The sequence below is a fragment of the Anser anser genome (genome assembly GCF_964211835.1).
Source record: "Anser anser genome assembly, chromosome: 3".
NCBI lineage: Eukaryota > Metazoa > Chordata > Aves > Anseriformes > Anatidae > Anser > Anser anser.
In genome coordinates, this window is record NC_139722.1 from 17,738,449 (window position 1) to 17,744,448 (window position 6,000).

Consider the following 6,000-nt stretch of genomic DNA (forward strand, 5'->3'; position numbering starts at 1 on the left):
GATTTTCTGCTCTTGCTAGCTAGAAATACATAGTTGTAGGTGATACACTTATTTTAGAAATATTATGAAGCATATAGGTATTCAGTTCTGGATAAAGGAAATCCACGTCTAGAGGGTATCACTACACATGGATGACTAGTGTACCAATAATATGCCCTAAACATTTTGTAGCCCTAGCTTTTCCAGATAAGAGATCACTTGGCCTGAGGAATGCCAAGCATAGCATTGTGGAGAGGAGTTGGGCTTTTTAGCCTTACTGATAACCACCAGCCTTGGGCAAAGGGGAGCTGGGCAGCTTGTTCTTGTTTATCTCTGACACAAAGTTTGTGGATGGAAGTCTGCAGGCTTGGTGTGAGAGGCTGCTGAAGGAGGGAGTCTTGTGTTGGCTGGATGGCCGTGTTTTGGTGGCAGAACAGAATCTCAAGGGCCATGGTGCTTGAGTAAAACCTTTGCTTCATTAAGTATAAAATGAATATAAAAATTAACACTCTGAATATGATAATGAACTTAATGAAGTACATGCTAAACATATATGACTATAGTACTCGACTCTTCACCCTATCATACTAAATGTCACCTCAGGAAGGGAATAGATAAGGTTAGGATATAAAAGAGTGTTAGGAGTTAGTGTAAAAAAAAGAAGAAAAAAAAAAAGTTAGTGTTAGCAAAAAAAAAAAATAGTGTGAGGAAAATAGAAGAGCTGGGGGGAAGAAAAAAGTAATTTGAAACCTAGAGGAGGCAATTGACAGGCTGTGCTCCTTCTCCTTCACCAAGCCAGGGACACCTTCTTGGTAAGCTCTGTGCCCTCACCCTTTGGTGAGGAATACCCACGATGGCATTTTGCTAGCACTGTTATCATATATTGGTGCTATTGCAGTAAGCGTACTTACCAATGACAGTTCCAAATCTGTTATGTCTGTCACCTTATTAAATATGTTCGACTTTGTGAAACCATCTCAGTGAAAGTCCTTAGCAGGGCTCTGAAACAGACAAGTGTTGGACTGCAGATGCTTTCAATTTTGTGAAACTGTCTTGGTGATAGCCCATAGCAGGGTTCTGAAACAGGCAGGTGTTTGACCCTAAGTCCCCTTTAACGTGACAATCATGCCAAGCAAGAGTTTCATCTGCTTCATGAGTAACAAACTGCTTTGCTGGGAAGTTTAATGGCCACGAGAGATCAGGAGTTTGGTTTCAGTGCTTAAAGATCTAAGGCTCCAAATAATTCCATGAAGAACAAGGAATTTAGGCTAAGTCTTCATAGATAAAATTGTTTTTCTGCATCTTTGGAGTGTGATCTGTGTAAGACTGGGATATCAGCCGATGACATAGTCCTGGCCCCTGTTCTGTCACCCTCGAGCATCCCCATTTACCTGTGGCCAAACAGTTCTGGAGGCCAGGCATTTCTGAGTACAGAAGATTGTGATCCTTAGAGCTAGGGAGGTGTGTTTGTTTTATTACTAGTAAATTTAACAATTTGGTAATTTACTAGTATAGACCCAGATTTAGGACATGATACGGAAAAATATCTCGATACTACAGACCTGAGAGCATCTGGGGTGTTGGACCTGTAAAGCACACACACACAAACTTAATTTCAGGCTACTCAGTAGTGCTTTAAAGTCAGTGAATCCTGCTCTTACTGAAAAATAAACTCTATTTGCAAAGTGCAGGTGTTTCCTGAAGTACAAAACAATACTTTCATTGACCCAACTTAAACTTTTTGTGTTTCTTAGTTATTAAAAAATCTCCAAGAGTGTTATATGAGAGAATTTTGCAAGACATTGTATTGTGCTGTGTAGAACTCACTATAGTATTTCAAGTACCTTTTTTCATCTTTAATCTCATTGACTTTTTTTTTTTTCTTTTCTGTCTAGGGACGATCAAATACATACATAAAATGATACTCAGTTACCTAAACATAGACATCCGGGGCCAGTTTAGTCTCCCTAAGGTATCTGAGATATCTGTAGAGGGCTGCCAGATAAGACACAAGACACTAGGGTGAGCTGTTCATCTGTAGAGTGACAGCTGGAGGCCTGCAGGGATACCATATGGTGCCTAAAATGGCACTATTCACCCTTTTAAGCAGTGTGAGGGTTAGAAAGCGGCGATGCAGCCTGTTTGGGCTGCGCAGGTGGCATGGAACAAGTAGGGGAGGAGCTGGTGCAGAAAATCCAGTGTGTGCCCTACAAGCATTTCAGAGATTTATTTCAGAACAGCTCTAATCTGGTCCGATCTCACATTAGGAGCTGTTGTAAGTATATTCCTGCACCAGATCTTTTGGTTTAGCTTTGTCTGGATGGAGCCTAGTTCATAGACAACCAGGACTCTTACATGGCATGAAGCTAAGTGTGGTGAGAAGGGGTGATCAGGAAAAACACTTCAAATGCAGGTTCCCGATCCAAGCTGAAATGCTAACATAGAGGCATTATGTAGATGCAATGTAGATGCAACATGCATCTTTTCAATGTTACAAGTGGAGCAGATAGGTTTCCTAGGAGCCAAAGCAGAGTTTGGGTCCTGTTCCCTCAGTCTCCAGATTGAGGGCTAACTTTGAATGTGCTGTAGCATGGTCCGTATTCTTCTGTTTCCTGCAGGTGGTAACCATGAGATGTGAGGCCAGTTCTTCACTAGGCTTTCTTCTCTGTTCCGTATTTTGTGTGTTCTCTCCATTTCATTACCAGCTTCTAGAAATTTGCCTAAAAATAAGCATGTCACCTCCACTATCAATTCCTGGAGGCAGGATGGAGGCAGGAGAGTCAGCATGGTCCAGGGGACTTTGATGGAAGGAAAAATGTCTGTCTTCAACTCCAGGATAAACAAAGGCCTCAAAGACTTTTTTTTTCTTTTCTTTTTTTTTTTTTTTTAAAGAAATGAAACATCTCTAGATGCCTGTTAAAATTCATTAGCTTTCTCAGTCCCAGCTCTCCTATTTTCTTAATCTGAATATTTGAAAAAGCGCACAAGACGGAGTTGTTGCTGCAGGGGGCTGCGCTGACTTTGATCTTTTAAATGGAAAACTATGTTCAATAAAATTAAATCAGCCCTTTTGTAAAGACAAAGATCATCACCCTCTGGCTTAATTTAACTAAACAGATGTAGGGTTTATGTAAATATGCAGTCATTGTAATGTGAAACAAAAGCTAGAATACCCTGTCATTAGTGTAAACCAGCATTCTGTATTACCAGCTGGTCAGTTGTGACCTTCCATTCAGCCACAGAGACAGTGCATGTCATGTACTCCGAAGCAGGGGAAATATGAAGAAAAATGTTCCCGCGTCCGCAAACTCATTGCTTATGAAAAGTGACAGCTAGATAAAACCCTTATTTAAGCACGCAGCAGGTACAGGATGAACTCCAGCAGGGTCATTTAGTCCTCCTGCAGCCCTGTCCCTGCTCAGGGCCAGCTGTGCCATGCAAGTTAGTGCAGCCTGCACATCTGCTTCATTTTTTTTTTTTTTTTTTTTTTTGTGAGAGATGCTGTGATCAAGCGGGCATATCTTTTCTTGAGAGGACAAAAGGTAGAACTTCTGCAGAGGACCTAGACCTCCTCCCACAGCTGGAATTCTTCTGGGCCAGTGACTCTGAGGCTTTTGTTAGCGATACAATACTCTCCTACAGGAGCAGTTCCAAATACAAGGCTTTCTTGACTCTAATGTTATTTGTCAGGCTGTCGTTAGGTCGGAGTGCTGAGTAACCACGCATCACATTAATGAACCTCACCTCAAAGAGATCTTGATGTATCGATACACAGAAAACACCGTGCTGCTGCTGTCTCTGCAGCTTGGTCTGTATCCAGCTGCATGTATCCCTCATTCCCAGGCTGTAAGCTTTCAGGGTAAATGCTTCAGTCCCTGACTGCAGCTCCCAGAAGTCTCCCATTCCCTCACACAGTCCAAAGTGCTGGCATAAGAGACACAACACAAGCTTCAGACACCCCTGATATCCCTCTTGCCCCTCCAAAAAAAAAATGCTCAAACACCTTAAGGTTGTTTTTAGTTTTCACTCTACAATCATAGAATCATGCAATCATAGAATGTTTTGGGTTGGAAGGGACCTTAAAGATCACCTAATTCCAACCCCCCTGCCATGGGCAGGGACACCTCCCACCAGACCAGGTTGCCCAAAGCCCCATCCAACCTGGCCTTGAACACCTCCAGGGATGGGGCCCCCACAGCTTCTCTGGGCAGCCTGTGCCAGTGCCTCACTACCCTCAGAATAAAGAAATGTTATGAAATGCTTTTGTGCCAAGTTGGTGGAAATGTCTCTGTGCTAATATTTTCATCTGAGCTTTCTCCCTCTACAGTAATATTTTACTGGGGCTGATTATGTGTGCGTCTGTCCTCATAAGAGCAATATAGACATCCCTTAATAATGTAGTTCATGTATTATTTTTCTCTTTATTGCCCAAACAATAGGTGTTTTGCTCTGCTTTTACGTTATCCACAAAAGATTTGTTTGGTAAGTGGAATACAAGCTATTTTAGCAAGGGGAAAGCACTTTTGCAGTTAGCTTTAATTTGCAGTTCTCAGCTTCTACAGTGCCATTGGGTGTAACTGTGGTGTTTGGGATCAGAGACCTTTAGCTGGGTCTGACTCAGCCTCCCTGTAGCAGCACAGCTCCTCAGCTCCCAGCAGCATTCCCATATGACGCCTGTAACACAGCGAGGAGTTCAGCTCCAGAGTTCATCTGCTTTACAGTCACAGCTGCCTCCCTTGGAGGATGTATCATCTGGGCAACAAACTGCTCTCAAGGTGCTGTAAACAGCCTCTCCTTTTTATGTGCGTGAGTTTCACTAAGCAGGCAGCTAGGAAATGATCTGAATGTGGGCTCTGCATAGGAAATTAAAACTTGTTTATCTGCAGCTGCAAAACAGAGGAAGCACCTATATGTTGTATTGCCAGCGATCACCCAAAATAGACTCGCTTTCCCAAAGTGTTTGATCTTAAAAAGAAATTGCTTGGCATTTGACAACGTTTTTCCTATAAATCTGAGTCTGCTGGGTTAAAACCTGTCGTTCACATAAACCTCCAGAGGCATTGCCTGGGTTTCTGTGGGGTCTTTTTTCAGGATGACTTCACAACGTTCAGAAGGGACCATGTGTGGGACCGTGCCTGCTACCCTCATCTGTTCCAAAGAAGTTCTTCAGGCAGTTCTTTTCAGGGAAAAATAAAAGAGCAGCTGAAGTACTGTCCTGGAGAAGGGGAGCAGAATTATGTGCAGCTGCTTGAATCTTCAAATTCACCAGCTGCAACAGTCCCTGGTTCACCCCGAGCACAGCCCTGGGATGCTGCACATGCCTCAGAAGCCTGATCAAACACAAAGCCAGGAGGCTGCAGAAAGCCCCTGGGGTAGGGTAGAGGAAGACAGCAGAAGTCTTCCAATGCAAACCAAACCCGGGAGCTGCTCTGGATTTGCAACTCACCAGGAAGCAGGGAAGCATGAGTCAGGGAGGAATCAGTGAGGGCTGTGCTCAGCCCATGCCATAATAAAGAAAGAGACAGGAAAAATGAGGGATGTTCAGACAAAAGGCAGGCACACACATTTCCCTCCTGAAAGGTCATACCACCAGAAGCACAAAAAGCACAGTAAATACTGTATAAATACATAAATAAATAAATACAAAGGGTAGAGGCATTTCTGTTTCAAAAACTGATCTATAATAGAGTGACAGAGATGCAAGATTGCAGTGGTGCAAGGATGCAAGGATTTGGGGCTGGATGCACACCATCCTGAAGGGTACCTCTGTGTGTTTGTGTGTGTCTGTGTGTGCACACCCATGCCGGGGGATGGTGAAGGGAATTAAATCTGTCTCTGAATCCATGGCTTATTTCAATAACAGGAATGTTTTTCAAATGCCTCCCGCATGGAAATTTCATATGTATCCCTAAGGGACAGCACCTGTGGTTCAGCATATCCCAGAAGCTCCCCCAAGCTGCCTGTGTAGCTCACCGGTGCGTTAAGTGAATGAACAAGCCTAACCTGATCCGTGCAAGGGAA